The following is a 12,534-nucleotide window of genomic DNA, read 5'->3' on the forward strand; positions in this document are numbered from 1 at the left end:
GAGGAGGAGAGGCGGCGGGAGCGCCTCCCCTCGCCTCCCTCCGCTGCCGGGCGGGGGCAGCCGCAGCGCCTCAGCCGCTCCCAAATGGCTGCCCGCGGCGGGACTGTGAGGAGCGGGTTCAATCGGCAGCTCGGTGCTCTGCGGTCAGGCCTGGAGGCGGGGGGGAGGAGGAGGAATAGGAGGAGGACGGGAAGAGAAGGAGAGACAAGCGAAAGGGAAGGAGCTGAGCGCCGAGAGGTCGATAGGCGGAGGATAAATGTCTCGCTGAGTGTGAGGCCGCCATTTTAGATGAGGAACGAAACGAAAGGCGCCGAGCGGGGCAAGAGCTTGGGGTGAGCCGGCGGGAGGGACTGACACAGGTACGAGCGGCGCTGGGCTGGCGAGCCACAGGGGACGTGGCTGGGAACGCGGGACAGAGCGGCTGTCCCTTCCGGCTCTCCCTTCCTCGGTGCAAGGCGCCTGGATCGGCGCCGGCTGCTCGCGGCGGCGGCTCCGCTCCGGGCGCGCCGACCGGGCCGTGAGGGAAAGCAGCGCGGGGGATGGCGGCCGCTCGCCCCCTGACAGGGCCCAGAAGGAAGGGGGAAGGAACCGGCCACCTCGTACCTGCGGGCTGCAGCTCACTGCGGAGCCCTGCGCGGTTGGATCGCCCGGGCGGGGGCTGCCGCCGTGACGGGAGAGGAGAGGCAGGGAGCGGGCCGCAGGTGGGTTGGGGGTGTCTGCGGCTCGCCACGGCGGGCCGGGTGCGAGGGGAGGTGTGTCGTGGCCGCCGCCTGTCAGCCCCAGGGCCGAGCCCGGGGCAGGGGCCGTACTCCGGGGGTGATGCGAGGCCCGGGCGGGTGTGCCCCGCGGCTGGGGTCAGCGCCGTGGCAGCCGGTGGGCGGGATGAGCAACGGGCACCCAGCGGCACTGGCGCGGAGCCCTGGCCGCGGCGGGGGGTTGCCGGCGGCGGCTCCGCTGGCCCGGCCTCCTTGGGGCTCCGCGTCGCTGCTGGCAGCGCTGTCCCTGCCGTGCTTCCAGCGGGGCCTCCCGATCCTCTCTGTTACTTTGATCTTCTGAGCCGAGAGCGGAAAATGCGTGTACTGTGTATTAGCATAACTGGACGCGTTCTGCTGGGGCGTTCTCGGGTTTGAACGCCTTGCTCGGGTCTTTCTTTTCGACTTCGGTTCAGTTTAAAAACAGGCGTTTGAAAACTGGAGTAAGAATCTTTAGTTACCTCATTTCTTCCAAGCTGTTACAACTTTGCTATGCAGAAATGGTGTTACTGCAGAGCCAGGATTGTGCTGTTTCTGGACACATTTTATCTACAGTCTTAAGTGTACACACAAGTAACCTGGCTGTGCTAACAGCAGCACGGCTCTTGTCCATTGTTCATTGTTCATCTCCGGCTAAATAACCTGTGTGGGATTACTTTTCCTTCTTAGGCTTCCAGTGACATCCATAAATACAGGGACCTTACCTGGGACAATGAGAGCTCAAAACCAGTTGTAGTGGAATTGCTAAACAGCACAGTGTGCGTTCCAGATGCAGTTGTAGGTTATTGTAGGTATGCAAAACAAGAAGGGCCTTTAATGGAGTAAAACTATGATTCTTCCAAAACCGAAGCCAACTTAAAATATCCGAAAATAGATTTGTACAGCAGACTTTTGAAATGTCTTTTATTTTAATGCTTCTGAAAAACTCAGCTCCAAATATTGCCTAAAGGATCAGTGCATTGTGTAAAAAAAACAAAACGCTAGGATATAATTTGAATGGACATGCCTACAGTGGTGGTGCAGAAGAAAAGATTGGGTTCGTGAGTGTGAGAGTTAATTTGAGGCAGTTTGGTTGAATCCATTCTGTGGCCACCCATTCAGAATGGAAGTGGCATTAATTTGGTTTGTCTTAATGAAAATTTTCTATCAGTAAACCCTAAGACTACAAGTAATCATTAAAAAGCTATAGATCTGTGTCTGTGTTCATGAAATGGCTGACTGGTTAATATGATAAGCAGTTTAATCTGGGGTTATTAAATGAGGAGTGGACTAGCTGACTTGGGTTGGAGCAGTGGTGCTTTCAGAAATCTGGAATGTGTTTTTCATATGGTTTGTTGCCATACTTAATATCATCAGCACTGGACAACTTATTGTGCAACACTGCTGACTAACCTGCTTTGAAAGAGAATCTGGAAGTAGCAGAGAAAACATTTCCAAAGAAGAGATAAAACTTTGGGTTTTTTCAGTTGAATGCCTTTTGTGTTTACGTATAATTTTCCATATTTTATTCAGTTACAACAACAAAGTCTGTTCAAATTACATCTGAAGTTACTGCTGTCTCAGGGCCTGAACTTACTACTACTTACTAAAATAACTCACATTTTATAAACCACAAACATGACCCATGGAAGTCATTGGTCAGCATTTCTTGGTATGCTAAATCAGCACTAGTTTCTTCAGGGACATATACTCCACTCCTCCCCCCAGCTTATTTATTTGGCTAATTCACTGCTGGGAAACCAGGAGTTGGGGGAAAAAAACAAGTTTTCCTTGTTTTCTGTCTTTGAAAACAAATTAAATTGGGATGATGAGACCTCTTAGTTCTAAAATTTCTGTAAGAGATGGGGACCAGAAGCAGCTTGAAAAATTACTCTATGTAAATCTTCAATCTGATGGTTTCAAATGCAGGACTTGTGTTAAATTCACTTTTGTGTTACGAATACAGAATGTGTAAATTACTCTTATGTTCCTAATAAAGTTATGAGAGCAGATGAGCTAACAAAGTCTAGTTCAATGTGTATTTGGGTCTCTGATCATGTCTGCTGCAAACATACTCTGTTTTCCATGACCCCTTTGGTCATTCCCCTTGCCACACCTTTGTGGCACCCCTTGCTTCCCCATCTTCGCTGTTGCCTTCCTAACACCCTCCAGGTTTTGTCTCCTCCTCTTCCTCCTCCTTTCCCTCTATTCCTGTGTTGCCTGCTTACCTTCCTGGGCTGCCAGCTAGGCAAGAGGGAGGGTTTTATCTCGGCTTGGTTTCCTCACGTGGTGATGTGCTGCTGCAGCTGGCACACCAAAGGTTTGTGCTGTGGCACCCAGCTGATGATGGGAGGTCAAAGGATTCTTCCATAGCCTGTGGAAGGTTTGATGCCTGTACCTGGCTGTTGAGTTGAAATAAGCTCATACATCCAAGAGCTGTAGGAGAGGCAGCAAGATGGCATGATCACATAAGGCCAGTTGCCTTGCAAACAAAGGAAGCATGCCTTGATGCAGTTGAATTTCCAAAACTTGCATGCAAATTCAGCTTGAAACAAACGAATAATTCAAAAGGATGATTGTTTTGTATGGAGTAAGTTCCTGGACCATCTTCTAACTTCAAAATGTTGAAATCTAAACAGTGTGTAACCGTGTGAAGAGAAACAGAAATCAGCATTCTGTTTCTCATAAAAACATCAACTTATGCGAGTCAAAGATATTCCGTATTTGGGGATGTAGCCAAGACAGTTAAAGCAGATTAAAACTTGTGATTTAACTAAAACGTCAAGCATAGTAATAATTTCAGCAGGATTTCAGTAAGCTTCATGTAAATGCCATTTGTAATGGAGCAGGTGTGTTCACGTCTGCCTTGTACCAGTTTTGATTGCTTTTGCGTAACTGCTTATGCAAAACTCTTCAGTATTTTCTGGTCCAAACTGTATCCATTGTGTATTGAATAAGGTTCTGGAAACATTTTGCCAGCTCTAGAAATTAATGGAAAGACGAGTTGCTGCAACACTAGGAAATCAAGTAAAAATGCCGGCTTTATGACAAAACAAGGTATTTTAGCAACAAGCATGCATGAGCTCATGAGTTTTGAGACAGCATGATAGAAGTTACTCTCTATGGGTAATCCAGATATGTATTTAGTGACATTCCTAGTTCCTCTGAAAAGAAAGTCTGTTTTGGATGAGGTTCTGTGACTAATTCTCAGTGCTGTGTTGGCTCTTGCTGTGTCTGCTGTTTTTTTGTAAACAAGGGGTTTGCTTTGAAAAGCAGCTGGCACACGTTTATCCCTGTAGTGACTTGAATATTGTGTTTGTACTAGAAATGTCATCTGTTTCACACAAAGTTGATTTTGTGGCAGCAGTGTGTAGTGACCTTTTAGAGTTTAATAAATATGGTCATCTTGTGTACTGAAATGCTGCAGTGCATATAGAAGGTGAGGATAGACAAGGCACTGTTCTTGAGTCATTTGTAGATGAGGAAAGCATTTTCATGGGAGACTTCAGAGTTAAGAATTATAACTGACAATAAATATGTTTACTTACGTGAGTATTCTTTTATTGGGGTTTTAAATGGCATAACCAATGTCATGGATATATGTGTTTTCCAGAGGGTTTTGCTTGTGTATAGGGTGTGACAAGCTTTTTAGAGCTAGATTTTAACATATTAAAACTCTGGATTTGTGTAGAACAACATGGTGGCAAACACAGGGCACTGGATTTGTTTGCAGTTGCAGGTGTGTCTGGCTTCTGCTGTTTCTCCCATGCGTGTTCCAGATGTATCCTGCACACTCACATAAATGAAGCAGAGCAATAGCACAGTTAAAGCTGATTGGTTTTAACTTCAGGCAAAAGAGTTTTAGAATTGCCTTGCAAATTATCTGTGTGTATGGTGAGTGTGGAAGCAACTCTGCCTTGTTTTCTTTGCACTATCTGAAAATCTGCACATGGGACCTGTATCTCCAGCTTTTCTGATATAAGCCCCTTTTTATGTTGTTGTTGTTCTCAGTTTCATTGCTCTGTGGAATCTTTTCGCTTGCTGTGTTGTGGCTTTGCAGATGTTGAGTCGATTACGGTAGTGCTGTGGGTTTTCTCTTACTACTATGTTGTGTTGCTTTGTTTCGAATTTGAGCTTACCTTGCACACTTGCTATTGGTTTGACCCTAAAATATCTCATTTCTGACAAACAGCTGACAAAAGGACTGTTAATATTGCATTCCAATTGAAACACGTAGTATCGGTTAAGAGCAGTTGAGACATCTTGTATATTTTTAGTTCGCAAGCTGAAGGGAGGTTGCTTCACTAACTTGCAGCTGGGTGTGGTGTGGGGTTAACCATATTCATTAAAGCTGGCTCAGAGGTTTAGACTTGAAAAAATGGCTCACAGCCCCCACTATAGTATTGTTACAGACATCTTTTCACTACAGAACAAGCTAGAGTGTTGACAATGAGGGTTTTAGGAACACCAGGCTGGAGAGACTAGCAAGAGGGAGGGGCAAGGTAGCATGCATCTAGGAGAAGGATGTCTTTAATGTACTTTTATAGGGCTAACGTTTGGCTATACATTGAGAAACTCCAATATATGAGTAATTGAAGTTTAGTTTCTTTTTCTGTAATGTAGTTTCTTTTGCTGGTCATTGGCTTCCAACATATGTCCCTGTCAACTCTATCAGAAATGCGTGCTAGTTTTTGCATGTTCCACTTTCTGATTCTGTTCTCATTTAACTGTGTTTGCTCAGCCATCTGGTCATGGTTTCAGTGTTTTCTGGTAGAACAGACTGGTCTCTTCAGTCTGTTCATGTACCACAAAAGGCACTGCTCTCTCTTTACCCTTTTACTACCTGTGAAAGAGGTGCAAATGTGTGTCCTCCACTGTGACTGCTTGTTGAACAAACAAGTAAGTTATCAGTCTTCGTTCTTTGTCCTGTAATTTCCCCTGTGTAGAAGAAACTAGGTGTGAGATTTTACATCAGGGTTTCTTGGTGAGACTGAAGGTAGCATAGTGAAACAGGTGAAGATATGCATTTTCCCATGTGTTTCCATGGAATTTACCTGGGAACACAGGCCAAGAGTCCTGCACAGTAATACAGCAAATGTAGGGAGGACCATTAGACTGGAAACTTCAGTGATGGCAGTGTTGCTGGGAAGGAAATACACTTGTTAATCGTATTTCAGTGGTTTTTAGGAATTCAGGCCTTAATGCTCCCCCAGACCTGTTAGTTACGTTGTTCTCAAATTAGTATCATAGAAAGTACAGTATTTTTAGAAATCAGTTGCTAATTCCAAGGTTACCATCAGGGTAATATTTCCCTTACTTTGACAGTTTCCGATATATATTTCTTTAATTCCTTCAGGTCTCACCTATTTCATAAGCCCATTAAAATAGCTTTTATCAATTCTTTATTTCTGCACTTGTAATTTTGTGTGTTGTTTTAGAACCTGTATTGTAAAAGTCATGTACTGAGTATGGCAAATGTGTCTGAACTCTCACTATTGGTGAATTTGCATGAGACCTTTATGTAGGCACTGTGCTGGGGCCACCTTGTGCAAATAAGAAACATTTTGATTATGCTAGCACTTTCAAACTTCAAGAGAGTTGAATAAGCTGATGGTAATTCAGGTTTTCTCAGAGGAGAAAAGTACCTGTGCAAATTGAGTGATGTCCTTCTTTTTTTATAGCTTGCTTTTCCCTAACTATTGCTCTCTCCAATACCTTTTGAAAGCTGTGTCAAATCAATACCAATCTGTAAGCATGAGCAGGCAGAAACCTGTTTGTGGTGTTGAAGATGGGAGGATACTGCTTTCCCTTGTACCTAATTAGAAAGCTGAGCAATTGCAGTGTCTGTAAATCAAGCTGCTGGCTAAGGAGCATGAATTTCTTCTAGCAGGACCTTTCTGTCTCAGTTTGACCAGTGCTCTGGCAGTTTGAAAGGTTCATATTGTGACAGTTGTTGTCTTTATGTGGAAACATGGATAAAAACCTATCTAGAGTTCTGGTGCTAGGGAATTGTTGGAGTTGAGGGGGAGCATTTGCAGAAATGGGCTAAACCAGGTTCATTGGAGGATGGCACATCTGCAGCTGCAAGAGGCTGTAGTAAGTTAAGTAGCTGCCAGAGTATGTGGTAGCCAAAAGAAACAACAAAGTGTGCAAGCCTCTAATTTTATGCTGACATTTAACAAAAAATAAACCATATTCTGAATTACATCATTCATCTGTGTTAAACGCTTTAGAAGCAAGTATAAAGCTTAGCCAGGCAATAATGGCATGCTGAAACAAAGTGTTCATGTTGGAGTGATACACTGGATTGATTTCAGCTGAAAGTGAGTTCCAGAGCTTACTCTTAGATTTCTCAAACCTTTTAAGTTGACTGTGTAACTTGTTCACTGGCAATCAGGAGGTTATAAAAAGAGAGCCAGCTGATGTTGCAATCTAAGCACTGGCCATATAGTGGAAAGACTCTCCTTTGGCATGTCCACTAGTGCTATTTTTACCCATTCCAGTAAGATCTGTCCTTGTGATGTTGAATTACAGGACAGTACCTGGAATCATTTTGTTTTATAGAAGTGCCCTGTACTCTGAAAAGATCTTTCAATAAAATTGCCAGGCAGATTGACACAAAAAAATTGTCTTGGATTTAAAAATACTTTTTCTTCTGTCACCCTGTCACCACAAATAATACTGCTGCTGTAACTGCAACAGGTTCTTTCACTTCTGTTTGCATAGTATCTGGCTGGTGGGGGGGGGGGGATGTCTTTTAATTTGGGTTTCCTTTGTAAATTGAGTGTTTTGTCTTTCTCAGTTTCTCACATGGAGACTTTAAATAGACAATGTGATTGATTTTAGAGACAGGGAATTAACAGTGTAGCCCAGGATTAAGTGTAGTAGGAGGGTTTTGTCATAACTTCTAAAAAGTCTAGTTGATTCTGATTACATTTTAAGTTGATAGCTCTTTTCACACCATAGAAAATCAGTATTTCTTGCTGGGAATAGGTTTCCAGCGCTGCCAGTAACGGAGTGCTATATCTACCAGACTGATAGCAGTGAAAACTGGAGGATGCAGCAAGAATGCCGTAATAGTGTAGCACTGGGCTTCAGTTACAGAAATAGCACATCTGGAATATAACCATGCAGATGTTTGACTGTCTGAAGTGTCTCATGTTTGGGATGACCTAATCTTACACAGTATTGTCCAGGTGGATCTTCTGAAACCATCAGCACTTAGTATGGGAGTGACTTGTCACCACCGAAACACGAATGTAGCAGTTTGGAGCCCTGTGTGTTTCAAACTCTTGCTCTGTTGGTTTGTGCAATCAGGTGTGTATTTGTAGCAGAATATTTCAGTTTTCAAAAGCAGTGGTTTGACACTGGAGTGTGGTCAGTGATGCACTTCTGTGAGTTCACCTTGCAGAACACCTGCTTCCCTTGCTCCTTCTCCTGCACTCTGGAGTATCTCAGGTGGAAATCCTGCAAGTAGGCAGACTTCCTCCAGGCCAGAGTAATTTTCTTCTCCCTTGGCTTTGCCATTGTCTTAGGTGAACAATTCTCAGGTTTCATTGAATCTCACATATGCAGTAACAGCTAGTTATATTTGTCAACTCTTGCTTCCTAAACCTTCCTTGTTGCCAGTTCAGTTAGTAAATGATCTTGCCCATTGCTGCGTTTCATGCATCTCTTATCTGTCAAGAAAAATACGTGATTTTTACACCCTTCCAGCTTTTACTTTTGCTGGAGGGAGAAATACCATACCTGCTGCATTAACCCATCACGTTAGTTTTATGCTATGCCTTCTCTTTTTGGTTTTATATGAGATTTTTTTTTCTTCTGAGTTTACAATTAAAATGCTTTAGGTTTTCAGTCTGTAAAACCTTTACCCCTCCCCATCAGTTTTCTGTCCTTTTTCTCATCTAACATTATACATCATACTGACTTTTCCCAAAGTTTGTCCCAGAGTCTTTTCAGCTCAGTTTTTAGCTCTTGTTTTCTGTAGGAGCTGGTCTTCACAAATCTCTTGACCTCATAGCTGAATGCAAGGACCATAACTACATCCTTGTTTTTATCAGGAATTGTCAATCTGGCTACTTTTAACAGACAAAATCCCAACTCTTCCGCCCTACCCTCCCATGCCTTTCTTAGTCCCTAGGAGGATGTGGTTCTCTGATCTTCTGCTTATTCTAATGGTTCTTATGATTGTTTTATTCTTCCCTGTTTTACTCTGCTTCTGGCCCCCACATGTTTTCTGATCATGTCACTTTTCACACCTTATTCCTCAGTAATGGAGTCTGTCAAAAATAAACACTTCCTCTGTCTTGATTCAGTGAGGATTATTTCCTAAATATGCCATTGTTGCTGACTGCTTGTCTGCTGTTAGAACCAGCTCTTCCCTGTGGTGCAAAACACAGAATCCTCCTTTCTCCCCAGTCTCCCTGCTTATCTTTTTCCAAGATGGAAACAGTATTTGCCTTATTTATATGTCATGTTCCTAAATGTTTGTCATTGAGAGGTACACAAGTTAGTAAGTGGGGTAAATGTACAGTTCAGACTGTAAGTAGGTTTGATTTTACAGTTAATAAGTGGCTCAAGGTGGAGATCCCAAAGCCGCCTTCTGGTTTGTTAGTCATTGGGATTTTGCTGTCTTGGGTAAAAACATTGCAGTTCCCCACACACTATTGAGGAGAAGAGGATGCTTCTAACCAAAAGTGAGCTAGCAATGTCAGATCTCTTATTTTTTTACGTGTACTTCCTTGTATTTAGTGTAAAGAAAGACAACAGGAAGCTGGGACTGTTTAACCTGAAGAAGAGAAAGCCTTTCTATGAGGGTGCTGAGGCGCTGGCACAGGGTGCCCAGAGAAGCTGTGGCTGCCCCATCCCTGGCAGTGCTCAAGGCCAGGTTGGACACAGGGGCTTGGAGCAAGCTGCTCTAGGGGAAGGTGTCCCTGCCTGTGGCAGGAGGTTGGAACTGGATGAACTTTTAAGGGCCCTTCCAACCTAAACCGTTTGATGATTCTGTGATCCTGTCAATGTGTAAAAATACACTGATGGGAATGAAGAGGACACCAGACTCTTCTCACTAGTGCCCTCTGACAGTGGAAGGGGCAATGAGGACAAGCAAACACATGAATCTCCATCTGAGCAGGAGAAAATAATTGGTTTAGCTGTGAGGGTGATCAAACACTCAAACAAGTTGCACAGAGAGGCTGTAGAATGTGTATTTGTGGGGGGAGGGATGCTCAAAACCCAGCTGATGTGGTCCTGGGCAGCCCAGCTTATCCGAGCCTGCTTGAGCAGGGAATTGGAACTAAAGGATCTTAAGAGGTCTCTTGTAGCCACAGTGACTGTGGCTGTGTTGCATCTTTTCCTTCTCTAATCATCTCTGTATGGGATTGTTTTAGGAATTGCTAAGTAGGATGGGAATTTTGGGTAAGAAAGCATTTTACCACTTACTATCTAGTGAATCTTTTTGTATATTTGACCTACACCTCTTTCTTGAACTAATCTGAGCTTCCAATCTTTTAATCAAGTTCTCTTCAGCTTCCCTAGGAATTCTGCCTCTTACAGTTAGCGCTTTATAGAAGATACAGATAGCCTTCAAGCTTCTGATTCCTTTCTTGCTTTGGATCCAGGATTTGTCATAACATTTGTGAGTCAACACGATGTTTCTGTTTTTCAGTGTCTGAGAAGCAAATACTCAACTTATACTTGATTTTACTTCAGTTGAGTTTTTAGCTGTGAAAGACTTTGATGATGTTCTTGAATAAGAATGAGATGATGTTGGGCTGAGCTGGCATTTGTTTGTTGTGCAGTCTGTCCTTACATAGGTGTTGCATTGCACTGAAAAGTTGCATAAAATAGTGAAAGGCTGGAAGGGCTTGAAAACTCGAGGAATAAAAGGATGATACTTCTGTGAACTCTACTGCTGATGTAATTTGCAAAGTAATTTCTTGGTTATGAATTTTGTATGTTGCACACCTGTACCAATTTGTCTTAAAATGGTAAATATCTTCTGTTTTTCTGTGTTACCTTCCACAGATGATGTACTTCATCCTTTTGTCATAGGAGTTCAGTTGCTGAAAGCAGAACTAAAGGTATAAACAACTTTCAATGGTTATCTTTCCCTTCCTCCTTACCCTGCCCCATTCTTTCTTCTGAGGTCCCTGGATCTTTCCTGGGGGACAGGAAACTCTGCAGCTGAGCTTGGTGCCTTTTTTCATTCACTGCTGCTAGAATGTCCTTTCTCTGTTTGAAAGAATTGCGCAAGATTGGTATGATGCCTCCAGTTGGTTCAGTGCTTGCTTTATCCAAAGTGTATGTTTAACTGAAGCTCTTACTTTAGTCAGTCTCCCCTAAAATGGGTATTTACTTTGCAGGTGGAAAGCCCTTCTTCAGTTTAGACTTTAGGACTTGATGTTTGCCTGTCTTCTGCAAATAGCATTTGCCTTGCCACACAACTGCATGCCTGTTGAGAATAATCCAGACTTAATGTAAACCATATCTGTGACATTATCTTACAACTGGTGGTTGTGTCCCCCTCCTCATCCCCTCCTTTTTCTGAGATTGTATCTCTGAAATAAGAAGTCTACTATGGCACTTTATTAAATAAAGAAACCCCCCACCCACACCAGAAGTGTAATTTCATGGATTATTTAGTAAAATAATGTAAGATAGCGTTAAAATGAAGCATCATTTCTTGTTGGAGGCACTCAGGAAATATTTGACATAACGTAATTTTGCTTGTATACAGTCTGTAACTTCTAATTACATTCTGGTTTTATTTGCCATTTTATGCAGTTTTTTTTTTGCAAATACTAGTGCATAGGACACTGTCAGATAAAGTTGTTAGAGCTGTTCAGGCAGCCTGTAACTGAACTACTCAAGTAGTATCGCGTTAGATTTAGTTCACATGCTCAGTTATTCCCAGGTTTTTATTTATTCCCAGGTGCTATATTAGCAAATATAAGGGAGAATCTTTTGGTCTGTCTTCTCACAGAATAGTTATCTCAGTGTCCCTTCCAAACCTTTCTTGGTGCTCTTGTCCCTGATCCCCTCATCTGTACAGTGTTTCCATGCCCAGGCTCTTTGACTTGCAGTATTGACCTCCCTATGGCACTGCTGGTTCTGGCACAGAGCCCATGGTTAATAAAGTGAATTTATTAGTTTAAAGCTGCCCTGAGCAAATGCAGAGAACACCCAACTCTGGAATGAGCTGGATTCTGTTGTGTCTAACTGTACGCATCATCTGGCACTGCCTGCTGTTTCGCAGTTCTAACAGCCAGCATGGTATGGTTGAACCTTACAGTTAGCTTAACTAGCAGCTCCCAGCAGTTACTTGAATAACCTAATCTTAGGCTGAGCTCCTTTTCAGCAAACCTGAGGTTGGTTTAAAGACTGGTATGTTCTCAGTGGTCGTGTTCTCACTGTTACTTAATTTACTACATGCAACCGAGGGAGGACAGAACCAGTAATTCTTTGTGCTGAAATTCTCCGTCACTTTTGTTTAATCCTTGAGAAGTTGTGTGGGAAGGGCATTTGGTGAATTGCTGACATTTGAGTAACTTTTCCATCCTTGCTGTAAAGTGGATCAGTTCCAGGCAATGTAAACACAGTTTGGGGTTTTCATCCTGACTTGAAACAATTCAAGCATGAGCAAGTTCAGAATGCAAATAGGCACGTGTCTGAGAATGTCTGTGCACTTGATTGAAAGACTGGGGATAAAAAAAATGCTTCTCCAGAGTGTCCTGTGTGTGTAATGGCAATGCACATGTAAACTCACAGCCCCACTTCCGCAGTGCAAGGTCTGATTTAA

General features: G+C 43.2%; 1 protein-coding gene across 8 annotated transcripts in view; it reads left to right on the forward strand.

The window, feature by feature from the left end:
• Positions 1-12,534, forward strand: part of RAF1 (Raf-1 proto-oncogene, serine/threonine kinase) — a 78,415-nt gene that overhangs the window by 34,971 nt on the left and 30,910 nt on the right. Inside the window, exons 1-2 of one of the 8 annotated variants that reach the window (XM_061357843.1) lie at positions 157-359; positions 10,761-10,816. The exons of 1 other annotated variant lie outside the window; for it this stretch is intronic. The gene's annotated coding sequence lies outside the window, so the exon portion shown is untranslated. Of the gene's footprint in view, positions 1-155; positions 360-10,760; positions 10,817-10,968; positions 10,994-12,534 lie in introns of those variants that run through there. 6 more of the 8 variants (XM_061357845.1, XM_061357842.1, XM_061357848.1 and 3 more) reach the window with 6 other exon arrangements.

The sequence above is a fragment of the Neopsephotus bourkii genome, unplaced genomic scaffold (genome assembly GCF_033783945.1).
Source record: "Neopsephotus bourkii isolate Nb327-2 ecotype Australia unplaced genomic scaffold, CSIRO-AGI_Nbou_v1 NB_923, whole genome shotgun sequence".
In the NCBI taxonomy this organism is placed as follows: Eukaryota; Metazoa; Chordata; class Aves; order Psittaciformes; family Psittacidae; genus Neopsephotus; species Neopsephotus bourkii.